Source organism: Mixophyes fleayi, chromosome 5 (assembly GCF_038048845.1).
Source record: "Mixophyes fleayi isolate aMixFle1 chromosome 5, aMixFle1.hap1, whole genome shotgun sequence".
Classification (NCBI taxonomy): domain Eukaryota; kingdom Metazoa; phylum Chordata; class Amphibia; order Anura; family Limnodynastidae; genus Mixophyes; species Mixophyes fleayi.
Window position 1 is genome coordinate 105,456,712 of NC_134406.1, and position 14,624 is coordinate 105,471,335.

A 14,624-nucleotide genomic window follows, 5' to 3' on the forward strand; every position below is an offset into this window, starting at 1 on the left:
TAACACAGACGGTCACATCACGGAGAAAGATCTCATGAATAAGGCATGGTTATTGATTGAAATTCTATCTGGAAGTGGGACATGGATTGAGAGTCCCGAATTGCTGACTTAACCCAGTGGAAGAATAGTATTCAACTGAAAGTACCTTTATACAGTCTGAACTTTGCCCTATTTGGAGGTCTTTTACAGTGATTGATGAATTATTCTGGGGTGTGCACCTCCAGACTGAGTCTGATTTATAACAAGATTAGTGTTGGTCTTGAGTGTTAAGATGGACTATTGTGATTCATGGTAATTCAGTGTTTATATATAGATGGCTAATTGTGTGTTAATAAAGCAAAAAATATATATTTTAATCTATTAATTGATTGGTCGGTCTTATAATATAGGTAAGAGTATAAGCGCCTTATTTTCTTTTAATATTTTTTTTAGCTTCAGTAATCACCTTTGAGTGCTAGAGTCTCTTGTACAAAGGTAGGAATTACAGTCAACGCTTGACTAGACTGTTACTATTACTTCTCTAGTAATAATTGCAGGGATCCTAAGGGGCACATTTATCATCACTCGCAAAATATGAAAAATAGTTTTTAATCCTTATCGCATTGATAAGGATTGAACTATTTCTCATATTTATTAAAAAAGCAACACAGGAACAGCAGTTCCGAAAAACTGCTGTTCCTGTGAAGTAGAAAACATAGGGGCCTATTTATGAAAGGTTTCCCACCTGTAAAATCCCCGAAAACAACAGTTTTCGGGGATTAAACACTAATTTGCTATTTATGATAGCAGCATCGCAGCAGATATCATAGATATCTGCTGCTTTGCATCTCCTATCGTTTTACTGAGCACTCCCCATTACAATGTATGGGGAGTGCTCAGTAATGCTATTTAACAATGAATGTAATTAACTTTTCAAACGGCGTACATTATCATTAATGAAAAGTTTCAGTGCTGTCAGCTCTGCTCCGAAGAGCAGAGCTGGACAGCGCATGTGAGGAGGGATCACATGATTCCTCCCTGTCACTCACCGCTCACTCTCTGCAACTATAGTTGCAGAGCGAGAGCAGAATTGTCTGTGCGCATGCCCGAGGGTTTCACTCGGCGCATGCGCACTGGAGTCAGAAGAGGAGCCCCGTTCATCGCTTGCTGCTTCAGAACCGAAGAGGCAGTGGTAAGTATGATTTCCACTTCACAGGAACAGCAGTTTTTTGGAACTGCTGTTCCTGTGTTGCTTTTTTAATAAATATGAGAAATAGTTCAATCCTTATCAATGCGATAAGGATTGAAAACTATTTTTCATATTCTGCGAATTTTGATAAATGTGCCCCATACTTACCACAGCTACTTCGTTCCCGAAGCAGTATGTGGTCAATGGGAGTCCTGTTCTTACTCTAGTGGGCATGCGCTGAGTGAAGCCCTCGGGCATGCGCACAAACATCTCTGCTCTCGCTCTGCAACTATAGTTTGCAGAGAGAGAGAGTGAATGACAGGGAGGGATCATGTGATCCCTCCACACATGCGCTGTTCAGCTCTGCTCATCGGAGCACAGCTGACAGCACTGAAACTTTTCATTAATGATAAATAGCGTTACTGAGCACTCCCCATACATTGTTATGGGGAGTGCTCAGTAAAACGATAGGAGATGCAAAGCAGCAGATATCTATGATATCTGCTGCAATGCTGCTATCATAAATAATTAGTGTTTAATCCCCGAAAACTGTTGTTTTTGGGGATTTTACAGGGGGAAAACCTTTAATAAAAAGGCCCCTAAGTCTCACATGAAAGAATATGAGATATGCAGCATCGCTAGCTGTAGAAAGTAGGAGGCACAATCCCAGAAGAAAGCATGAAAAGCACTAAACAAAGAGTTTGAATGCAAGTATAAACAAAAATAAATTTGTCATTCTTGGCATTATAAATATGTCCTGTGGTAAGGTAGAAGTGGTAAGATGTTTTAAAAATGACAAAAAAAATTCTCTCATGGCTGGCCATTGGCTGTTTGAATTAGGTGCTGTGTGAAGCCAATCGCAGCATGCCACATCATTAAGCCCCTCCCAGCTGGGGTCTGAAGAGACCGTTGCCGGAGGCTGAGAAGAAGAGAAGAAGACAAATGCGCAAAACAAAAAGAACAAAATGAAATGAAAAGAATGCAAAAACAAAAGAACGGCACAGGAGTACTAAGAAAAAGGAAGAGAGCTGCCGGAGGAAGAAAAATAAGAACCTTCAGCAAGCATCTGCAGGAGCCCAGCACAGATTGTAGAAACAGAGGCTCTTTAATCAAATACAGCACTGAACTGGAGAATAGTCTGGCAATTTTGAGGACAAGGAAGCCGTGGGGAGAAGATCTTTTTCCTATGTGGAGCAGTTTAGTATTTTTTTTATACGTTCCCCTTACCCTCTGACACCACAGGGCACAGGGCCTATGGGCATATTGTGGGCACAAGACCCATGGCACAGTTAGGTCACTCTTAGGTATATTTCCTTAGATCTCCTTTCTAGGATCCTGGGGCCACAGTAGAACAGGCTCAATGCCTATGCATTTAAGGCACAGTAAAAGCTTTGGGCACAGGCTTAAAAGCTTAAAAGCCTGCCTGACAACATAAGACTGAGATCCTGTCACACGGCAATGTTGGTCAGGGAGTCAAATGTTTTTTTGAGTACAGAGAGGACACATGTAAGTCTTTCACGAACTGTGTAGACCGTGTAAATAGGGTATCCTAAGGATGTTAACAGGGTGGTTGAGGAATTTGTTAAGCTTCCCTGAAATTGTGGGTTTTCAGAGAACACTTGAAGGTTTGGAGTCTAGAGGAAAGTCTTGTTGTGCAATGGAGGGCATTCCACAACATAGATGCAGCCCAAATAAAGTCCTGTAACCAGGAATGAGAGTAGGTTTTGAGTGTGAATGAGAGACACAGATCTTGCACAGAATGGATGTGTCAAGCTGGAAGATATTTAAAGACAAGTGAAGAGCTGTATTTTGGGGTCATATTGGATGTTAGCAAAAGTATTTTATATTGGTTTTGGTAAAAAAAATGGTCAAAGATACTGACAGAGCAAAGCAACAGAAGAAGAATGTTTTGCAATGAAAATTAATCAAGCTGCGTTCAATATATTGTAGAGGTGAGAGTTTGGCTCAGAGAAGACCAGAAAGCATGGTATTGCAATAGTCAATGTAGGAGATAATGAGTGCATGAATTAAAGTTTTTGCAGTCCTCTGTGTGAGATATGTGCATATTTTGGAAATGTTTGTTAGATGTATGTTTCATACAGAATGGATTTGGAGAACTAATGATAGCTCAACTTTAGTCAGTGCATTCCTAGTGGCGTGTTTCGAACAAAAGCCTGACTGAAAAGGAATTTCGAATCTGAGGACAGTCCAGAGAAAACAAGATCAAGGCTATTTCTATCCAGTTTAGAAGAGGTATCAGTCCACTGGGAGAGGCTGAGGGAGGAGCTTAGAGAGAATAGTTTGGAGGCACAAGCAGAATGTGAATTTTCAATGAGGATGTTGAAATCACCCATGATCATGGTGGGGGTATCACAGGATAAGAAATGTGGGAGTCGGGTAGATAAATGTTTTTATCTGGTCCAGAGGGGATGATAGATCACAACAACATGCTTAGAGAATGAGGTGAAAACCCAGGTAGCATGTACTTCAAAAGATATGAAAGAAAGATATGAGTGATGGAACATTTAGTAGAATTGTGGATGTGCAAAGTGGGGAAAGTAGAAGCCCATCCCCACTTCCCAGCTCCAGGTCTGGAGGGATGAGTGAAATACAGGTCAACATCTTAAAGGGCTGCTGGAGTTTGTTTGAGGAGAATCATTCGAGAGGACATGGATGCAGGTAAGATTGTTGAAAACAGAGCGTGTATTCTATGGGGCGCATTTAAAGAACTTTGAAAGAGATGAGAGACAGGTGATGTGTTTGAGGTTTCCTGGATTTTTGTAGTGTTCTGATTAAGACATATGTGTATTGGAGATGTGGGGAGCTAGATTTGGTGATATATCACAAGCTAAAAGAAGCAGAAACAGATAAAAAAAAAGATACTTTTAAAATAGGTGATCTTTTATTTCTGGTGGCAAGTTGAGGGTTGAGGATATTACAGTTAAAAAATACAAACAGGAAAAAAATCATGTTAATTAGAGGAGAGTGGAGTAGTGAAGGGGGAGTGTGGACAAAGGAGTGTGATACAGGGAGGGTGAATGGTGTTATAGTTCTAAAGATAATGCCATGAAACGAAAGTTGGAAATAATTTAAGAATAAAGGCAAGAATCTCAGGCAAATACATTTACAAAATGCAGAAAGAAAATTGTAATTAAAAATAACTAGTTGCGATTTCCAGTGCTGTACAGAAGAAGTGCAGAGTTAGGTTGTAGGAGATGAAGATTATTTATGGATGCCTTCTGTTTTATTTCATTATATGCTATTTGTTAGCATCCCAATACTGTCAGTGTATAGCACTGTATAATATGTTGGTGCTCAATAAGTAAAATAACATTTTATTGGAATTAACTACATGACACAACACTGGAGAAAGGTGAATGGATATAAAGGTTAGAAACATACTTCAAAGTGCCTAACAATGAGTTTGATTCAAACGGTCTTCTCTGAGTTTTGTAGCTAGTTTGAGTGATGTCACAAGCACATTTTAAGTGGTGATATTATTGTTGACAATATGGTTTAAATTATTAATGTGCTTTTTAGTATTTGACTGTATGCCTATGCTATTTTTATTTGTGTATTTTTTAAAGCTTTTTGTTAAACATATGTGTCCAACTTCACATCAGTCCTATAGTGTTATTGTGTAATGGAACATAATCAATGTAATTCTAAATTTACAACAGAAAAGTATTACATCTTTTTAGTTAGGCTGAGTATACACTACAGTGTTTTCAGGCGATTATCGGACTACTCAAATGATAAATGACCGTTTGGCCCAATATTGCATTAGTGTTTACACTGCACTGATGAATGATTATCATTCCAAATCACATCGTATCATTTCATTTGATTTTTCAACCAGACTAAAAATCTTATTCAACAATGGTGCAGTGTTGTTCCAATCCTGCAGTATGTATGTAATCACGACCATCTGTCTGACAACCTGCCGATCGTTCTTCCAACACCGACATCTTTCTGTGCATGTATTTTTAAATTTATGTTGTCTCTGCTTCTGCCATGTGGTGCACTGTCAAATAGTGAAGCAAATGGAAACAGTGATCTTTTAATGGTAAATCAATAATAAACCATTTTTACATGCTCCATTTGGCATCTATGTGTCCCTGTATGCAAGTGTATAACATGAAATTTTAACACATGTGAAAGTACTTACTCTCAATAAAGTCTCATTTATTTACTGATGGGACATGTGTCATTTGTCCATTTCTTCAAATCTATATTATCTGCCTGTAATTTTGCCTGCTGTCATACTGTCCTATAAATTATGTGCACACTTATTAAATGTTTTTTTTCTATACCTGTATGTGTATTTCATTTTCTTAAGATAATGGTAGCCTGGAAGTATAGAGTATATATGGATTTGTCGGGGTACCGAGGCTTGGTGCCCCTACTATCAATCTCTGATAACCTGATTTCCTATGTGGTATTTTGCCGTCGACAGCAAAGTGGAGAAATGAAACACAAACAAGGTGTTGCAGTTTCAAAATCAGCTCTGAGGGTCCATGCAAGCTGATCCTTTATTATACATAGTGACCAGCATTAACTGGTTAACAACAAGGACATATAAGGAAATCTCTTTAGCTCAGCAAATATACATAAAAGCCCACATCCTCTGTTCAGCATTACATGCTTTTCCTGCCAGCTGCTTCCGTCAGTCTGGATTCCTGTTGCTGTCTGTTTCATAGGAAGCATCTGTTTTTTTTCTTCAAAGCGTAGTCCTGTATAGTTTTTGTTTTTTTTATTAAGGCATTTCACATATTTGTACATCTTAATAACTATCAATTATTTTATACTCTCACAGATTTATATGTCTACTTTTATTATTGTACCTATAATGGCCATTATTCAACATGTAAGCTGTATTTACCTACACTATATGGACAAAAGTATTCAGTCACTTGACAATTACAACAACAGGGACTATAATGACATTGTATTCAAATACATATACTTTAATATGCAGTTGGTCCCCTTTTTGCAGTAATAACATCTTCCACACTTCTTGGAATGATATCCACAACATGTTGAAGTGTTTCTGTGGGAATGTGTGATCATTCATTCTGTAGAGCATTTATGAGGTCAGGCACAGATGTTGGACAAGAAGGAGAAGGCTGGCTCGCAATCTCCATTCCAGTTCATCACAAAGGTTTTTGATGGGGTTGAGGTCAGGGCTCTGTGCGGGTCAGTCACATTCTTCCTCACTAAACTCATCAAACCATGTCTTTGTAGTTCTTGCTTTGTGCACTGGGGCACAGTCATGTTGGAATAGAAAAGGGCCTTCCCCAAACTGTTGCCACAAAGTTGGAAGCATAGAATTGTCTAAAATATGCTGAAGCATTAAGATTGCCATTCACTGGACATAAGGGGGGATTAAGGAGTGGCACAGGGGGCATATGCGCCAGGCTCCCTCACGCAGAAGGCCCCCACCAGTAGCATCAGCTGTTGATTGGTGATCCGCTTTGGCAGTATGATCATGTGTGCATAGTCGTGCTGTACACTCCTGAGGACGGTAGTGTAAACCAGTGCATTTTCAGTGTGGTGAAAATGCACAGACACACTGGTCCTACTGAGTGCAGGGAAAGAAGGGGACAGCTGCTCTGGGTTGAAATTAGGGGCACTTATCTCTTACCTAAAGTCAATGCTGCTGGTCATGTTGCTAGGAAAGGCTGACCTCTGTGATGTCGTGCTGTCTGCAGCTGAATTTACTGGCTGATGGGAGGAAGTGCTTTGTGTGAGCCAGAAGGTGAAGCATGATAGGAAATGTGCTGCTAGCATGCTAGAAGTGGTCAGAGGTACCCTGGGGAATGAACAGGTCATGCTGGGACTTATAGTTCCTCCCACAGCTGGAGAGGCACAGCTTTATACTCCTATTCCAGATAGAAACAATCAGATTTGAGTTACAAGAGGTTAATAACACAAAAAATAATTCAACAAAAGTATAGTTTAATTACAGTGAATATAATATAAAAGTGAAAGTAAAGATTATACTTAGCAGCCAATATTGAGTCTCATATGATCAAGTATCAATCAATTTCCAGGACCCCACCTTTCACACGAAAGCTGGAAAAACACAGGCATCTTTCTGCATTAAGATCCAGTCATAAGGTAAGGGCCTCTTTGGCTGCATTTCAGCTTTTATAATCAAAGAACAAAGGGTCTAAGAATTAGAGATGTTCACTGACCCCCGTGTTCTGGTTTTGGTTTTGGATCACTATTTGTTTCTAAAATCCCTATTTTTTAACTAAAATCTCATAATTTTGCTCTTTTTTTTCCTACATTATTATTAACCTCAATAACACTAATTTCAAGTCATTTGCAGTCAATTTTGACCACCTCACAGGTCACAATATTATTTTCATACACTTTCAAACAAAGATTGCAGCGACCTGGCTGGATGCTAAGCGACAGAGCAATGACACAAACACACAACAGTTCATAGCACATCTAGCATTGCCACACAGCATTGGCAGAAAAGAAAAGTGGTGCAAGATGGATCATGAAATCAGTTATGATTCATTTGATCCCTCCACCTATTCCTTGAATAACTGTGGTAATTCTATAGCTGATACATGGCGGCAAGCGCTAATCCCCCCGGGATGCGTGCTTTTATCAGACCCAGATCAATCCAGGGTACCAGACAATGCACTCAAATGAGCCATTGTAATTCATAGCAAAAAGCAAGTTCATCACTGAGCTTCAAATCAGCCCCAATTCCCCAAAAATTATAATATAGTTAGGTACCTTTGACGTAAAGTGCAGACTACAAACACTTTGTGCAATACTGATGAAACAGCAGCAAAGTGGAAGGTAATACATGTATACATCTCTTTAGACATCCATGCTTACATTACTTCTGCAAGCAACGTTGTTCTTTGTTAATAAAACTGTTGTCTTTATACCGTGCAAAAAAAATTAAAATAATCCTCCACCAGTCTTTGAATGTTGATAGTTGATGGTAGGATCAGGTGGAGTTACAGCAGAGGTTTGGTCAATTCTTTTACAGTAGACAAGACAAGATGTCAAAATGTTGTGCTGAGACATCTGCATCACCAATGGGTGTCTAAGTTTTTTGCAAAGCACACAACGGTATATAGCACATGTAGGTAACATTGGCACACAGCGGAAGCTGAAAGGAAAAGTGGTGTTGGAGCTTAAGAAGGACATGCACACTTTAACAAACCAAGCACTTCAATGACAAGGAGTGCCACTTTTGAGGCTCTGGGATTCAAGGATCTTGACAAAGATCCACATTATACAGTAATGGTAACGGTTAGGATTGGGATCAGATTGTACCATCATTAGGTATTCATGGGGTTAGTAAAGAGAAATGCCTGGGAATCTACTTGATGTTCTTTGATCTCTTTACTTACATTATAAATGGCATAATTCGTCATCTACTATAATTGTACAGATAACTGGTTGTGAATAGCTCAGTATATTGATAGCAAGCTTCTAAACAGTTTACATGTAGTGGATGCTGTAGCATCCTTTACAATGAATATGTAATAATTAAATAATTTTGTGATGTTCAGAAACCAATCAGAGTATATTGGTGCAAATGTCAATTTAGCACTATTATATTTGGACATGTGTTACATAAATATTCCTTTTATGAAGGAATTGGTATGATTGCCTCTTTAATAGTTAACACCTACTTGTAATTCTCTCTCTTGTGAATGGTAACACTATACTCTTATTTTTAGATCTTTGGGCCCCCCTTTCCTAAGTTCCCAGGTCCCCCAAATCTCTGCTCTACCATTTGCTTACCTTGGACATTGCTTGAAAATCACTTTGTGCTGATGTCCCTCCTGGGTCTGGCCTGGCATGCTGCTGTTCTGTTCCATACCAACTGAAATATAAAAGCCACTTTTTAATATATTGGTAAACACATTAGTTTTTTTTTCAACTTTTCAATAATCTTTAATTACCTTCATCTTTTATTTCCCAATTCCTATGTCTGTGGTTTCTTTGTTTATATTGACTATCGCTTCCTCCACATTATTTTTCTGTTGTGCTGCGCAGCACACTTCATTGCACATTTTTCTTTCTGTAAATAGATGTCAAAGTTTTACTAACCATATTAATTGCTATGGTTACTGTTAATTACTAACACCATTTACTAACAAGTAAACGCTGGAACGACGAGGCTCTCGTGGCTACGTTCTGACAGGGCCTTTCAGATCGGATTAAAGACGAGCTAGTATCTCAGGAACTCCCTACGTCTCTGGATGATCTCATCTCCCTCTGTGTTAAGGTTGATTTACATTTCAAGGAGCTCAATTCCGAGAAGGAACAATCGACACAGTATGGTTCGCTTAGCTCCCAACTTCCAAACCTCTGTTCTCCCTCCCGAAGAACCAATGCAATTGGGGAGGACCCGCCTCTTGGCCGTAGAACGGGAGAGGAGATTTCAAAACAAGTTGTGTTTATATTTATCCTGCTCCAAATGTCCGGGAAACAACAGGGCCTAACATGTTTGGAAGCTGTATCATTGGGCCTCCTCTCTCAGTATCCCTTAGTTTCTTGTAGTAATGATTGCCTGACCGTTCCCATTTCTTTACGGTCAGGACAATATCGCAGTCCGCACTCCTTTACTCCGGAGCCGCAGGAAATTTCATTTCAGCTGCCTTGGTAAAGCAATTTTTCATTCCCACGAAAGTCTTAGAACAACCTATCTCCCTTCTGACCATCGATGGGGGAAAATTCCTGAGGGATCCATCTTGTTTCGTACCACCCCCCTCCTTGTCCAAATTGGAGCACTCCATAAGGAGAGTATCTCCTTCCTGGTAATCCAGAAATCTACTAATCCTATCATTCTCGGACTCCCTCCTCACCGAATCTGGGATTGTGGTATTGACCTTGTGCCTGGCAAACCTATTCCTCAAGGTCATATTTATCCTCTTTCGGTTCCTGAGTCTAAAGCCGTGGAGGAGTATGTCCAAGAGAACTTAAGAAGGGGCTTCATCCGTAAGTCTACCTCCCCAGCTGGGGCTGGCTTCTTTTTTTGTGAAAAAGAAGGATGGGGGCCTTCACCCTTGCAGAGACTACAGAGGCCTAAATGCCATTACCATCAGGAATCGATATCTACTGCCATTGATTTCAGAGTTGTTCGACCGTATTAAAGGTGCCACCATCTTCTATAAACTTGATCTTAGAGGAGCGTATTGTAACGGATTACTGGATAACACTACTGATCTTGATTAGCGCTGGCTTACCTGAGGTGCGGAATCTAACGATCTCCACGGTGTTCACCAAGAACCGCCGCAAGGCGGGATGGGCTTTGCTGCCAGGAGTCATAGGTTGCGGTCCTCCTCAGGTTTGCCCCAAGATATAGTACAGTGGAGTAGGAGCAGGATGAGAGGAGTGGGACAGGCTGGCTCAGTACATGGGAAGGTAATGCAAAAAGAATCAGAAGGCAATCTCGGAGTCAAAAAAACTGGGTCGGTACACGAGTCACCAGAACAGATGTGCAGTCAGCTAGCCGGGTCAGTACACAGGTATGGCAGATAAACGAGTAGAGAGAGGAACATGAGACAATCCAGGTCAGGAGCACAGGCAATCAGGGTGGTAAGCAAGCTGGGTCGGTACACAGGTGAAACGGAATTCAGAAAGGTCAGCAAGCCGGTTCGGTACACAGGAGGTCAAAACATACAGGGAGCAGGCACAAGGAGGAAAAGTATTCAGGAGCCAGGAACAGGTAAGTTGCTCTGAGCTGTGGACTCGTTGTTTTGTTAATTCTCTTCTATTTGGGAACAGACCAAGAAAAATGTGAAGAGAGCAACCATTATTTCCAAAGAATCCTACAATAAGAGGAGGAGAGCAAGTTCAAGTTTTTCTGTCGGTGACAGGGTATGGCTATCCACTCAAAACATTTAAAGGTTCCCAGTAAGAAATTTGCTCCCAAGTTCATTGTTCTGTTTGCTATTTCTGAAGTCATTAATCCAGTAGCCTTTAGTTTGAGTCTCCCTCCCTCTCTACACATACCTTATGTCTTTCATGCCTCCTTGTTGAAACCAATGGTAACCAACAAATTCTCCACTCCATCCAGAGTTCCTCCTCCTGTTGTGGATCAGGATCAAGTCGATTCTGGATTCTTGCAAGGTTCAAGGTGCCGTACAGTTCTTGGTGGATTGGAAGGGTTATGGCCCTGAGGAGCACTACTGGGTAAGAGCCGTTGATCTGCACGCTCAACGTCTACTCAAACTATTCCATAAGAAGTTTCCATTGAAACCCTATTAGGTGTTCAGAGTCCACCTTTAGGGCACGGGGTACTGTTATGACTTACCTGTCCCGCCGCACCGTCCGAATGTCGCACTTCCGGGTTTGGCGGTCACGTGACCGCAGCCCGGAGGTGGTCACATTATCGCACCCGGAGGTGGGGATTTTGAATCCCTGTCAGTATTTAAATCCCACTCTGACACTCACTGAGTGTCAGAGCAACACTTACTGTTCCTGGCTCCTGTCCCTTCCTTTGTGAATCCTTGGGTTCCTTTGCCTCCTTTGGATTTCTGTGTACTGACCGGCTTGCTGACAACTCCTTCTCTGTGACCCTGTGTACCGACCCGGCTTGCTGACCACTCCTCTATTCTGGTGACCCGTGTACTGACCCGGCCTGATTGACTCCAAGATTGCCCTCTGATTCTGCCTGCTTCTCCTTCCTGTGTACCGACCCGGCTTGTTTACTACGCATCTCCTTCTCCGACTCCGCTGCACTACATCTTGGGGCAAACCTGAGGACCGCGACCTGCGACTCCTGGCAGCGAAGTGCATCCCGCCTTACGGCGGTTCTTGGTGAACACCGGGGAGATTGTTAGACTCTGCACCTCAGGTAAGCCAGCGCTAATCAAGATTAGTAGTATTATCCAATATCTGTTACACATCACTTCTTCTTCATCCCCATCCAATCCTCCATCTCTTCTTTCTTTCACCTGCTCATCAGCCATGGTATCACATACCGCCCGCGACAGACTGGCCCTTGTATAATTTAATAGATGCATATGTGGAAATTCACAGTTGGTATGGATGGCAGATGTAGCTGTAGAGTGGAGCATTGTCGGTAAATTTATCTCTAGCCCTCGTCCATGTACAAAATTGTAGCTCTGCTTGAAGGATTTTGGCAGAAGTATTCATACTACACGAATGGTTATGACGATTTCTTTACCTAAGTTCATTGCTATTATAACAAGTACATTATAGCATGAAAGCTTGTAAACATTTTTTGGGGGGCTGTATTTAAATATGACAAGACATGTGTTTTTTTTTTTTAGCAAAACACTTAAGATGGCATCTGACAAAACTGTAGAAGGACTTCATTGGGGCCTACAGCTCCCAAACCTGCTTGTTGGAAAAAAAATCAAAGCAGTACTCAAGCAGTCAGGATATTAGCTGGGCTTTAGATAAAATGGTGAAAGTGAGTCCTCCATATTATCCAAGGCAACTGTAGAGTGGGCCAAAGAGAAAATCCAGAACATGAGGACTGTCTTCGAAAGGGAACTCAATAAGTTAGAGGCTTCAAAATGATCAGTGGCAGAGGCTGAAGATGTTTATGTGCCCAAGTTGCAGTACATTAACATCCTGCGTTTTACCTGTAATGAGGAAATAGCACGACAATCTACCAACAACATGTCCCAGATGGAGAGTAGTTCCTCACCAGACAGTCCAGAAACAGAAGCCATACAGGCAAGTGGCATATAAATTAAGCATACAAAATTGTTAATGTGTAAAATATTTATTTCCATTTAGCTGTCAATTAGTTTTTCAATATAACATACAATGCAAATGTACATTAATTACTGAACGTCAATCTGTCAGGACAGTGTCCTCACCATTAAAATTTTACAAATATACCTCCCTGTTTAACTTTGGCTTGTGGCTGGCATTTCTCATCTGGGAAGACTCCGTGGTGTCAGCCCTACCCCCTCCTCATCTTCTAAAGTATTCTGCATAATACTAGGTAAGCTGCGCACACTGGGGCTTTTCTGCCTAAAAAGTTGTGTAGGACACAACAAGTTATCACCACCTTGTCTATTTTGTCGAGGTGCAGATTTATGGCGGAATGAAAAATCGTAAATCTGTTATACAATATACCAAAACCATTTTCCACAATTCTTTTTACTCTTGACAATCAATATTTAAACATTTTCCGTTCAGGCGTGAGATTTTTTTGGGGTAAGGTTTTAATATATTGTTGTGCAGCGCAAAGGCTTCAGCAGCTACAAATACAAAATTGAGTCTTAATTGTGTTACGGTGAGTGCTGGCAAATTCAGTGCATTGCTTTTAAGTTTGTCGTGTAGGGAAGTCTGCTCCAATGCCCCATCATCTGATGCTTTTCCATTTTTACCAATGTCCACGAATAGAAAATAGAAATTCATATTTGGCATTGACTATGACCATCAGGATAATGCTGAAGAATCCTTTGTAGTTGTAGTAATAAATCTACTTTTAAAGAATAGCATAATTCTCACATAATTACCATCTATGGCCCCACCACAATTTGGGAAACTGCAAAGTGTTTCAAATTCTTGCAAAATAAGTTGCCATTCCTCAACCATTGCAGGGAACTGCAAGAGAAAGATTGTTGTAATGTTAAATAAATACATGCATCTATTATCATACTAACTACTTGAAATTCTGTAAAGTAGGATCTTATGCGTTATGTAAAGTAGGATTCTGTGATGTGGCAGAGGAATGTGAGACATCACAGCTGACACAAGACAGCCAGGAAATCACAGATCTGCCCAAGCAGAAAAACACAGATGAACCTATACAGGACACTGTTAAAGCCACCCAGCCACAAGGGGATCAAACTGGCAGGAAAGGAAAAAAAAAGGGCACGTGGCCATGAACAAAGTGACATGCTGACTAGGAAAATTATCAAATCTGCGACCCAGTTAATGTGAAGCAAACCGGAAATAGGTCTCATACAAGACATGGGTCTCATACCCCTTCTGCCTTTAAGCCCAAAGCAGCGCTTTCACTGTATGCTGGCATAGATTGTGGTTTCAGATAGGCCCATTTTGATTCATTTGCTTTCATGCGTTGTATTATAGTTATTTCATCGCTTACCAATAATTATTGTTCCAACGCACAATCAGATTTAATAGCAAAAAGTAGCAGGATACACTTCAATACAATAAGTAAAGACGATATATATGCAGACACCCTGGATCCAGCTTACAGTCATTCAATCCTGAAGTCTGTTGGCCCCAGAGCTCCTGCTTATATTCAGTTAATGATACAGTGAAAACAATACAGATGATTTTGCATGTTTTCATAGGTTCAGGCTTCAGGACAGTCCAGTGGAATGCAGTTCATTGACAAGTTCAAACAATGCCCTCCAAGGGTGGGGATCAGCTCTCCAACAGCTGCATACTAATCTTCCCGCTGAAAGCTTTTTCAAACTGGTCTATTTACATTACACACACAATATCCTTCTGATCA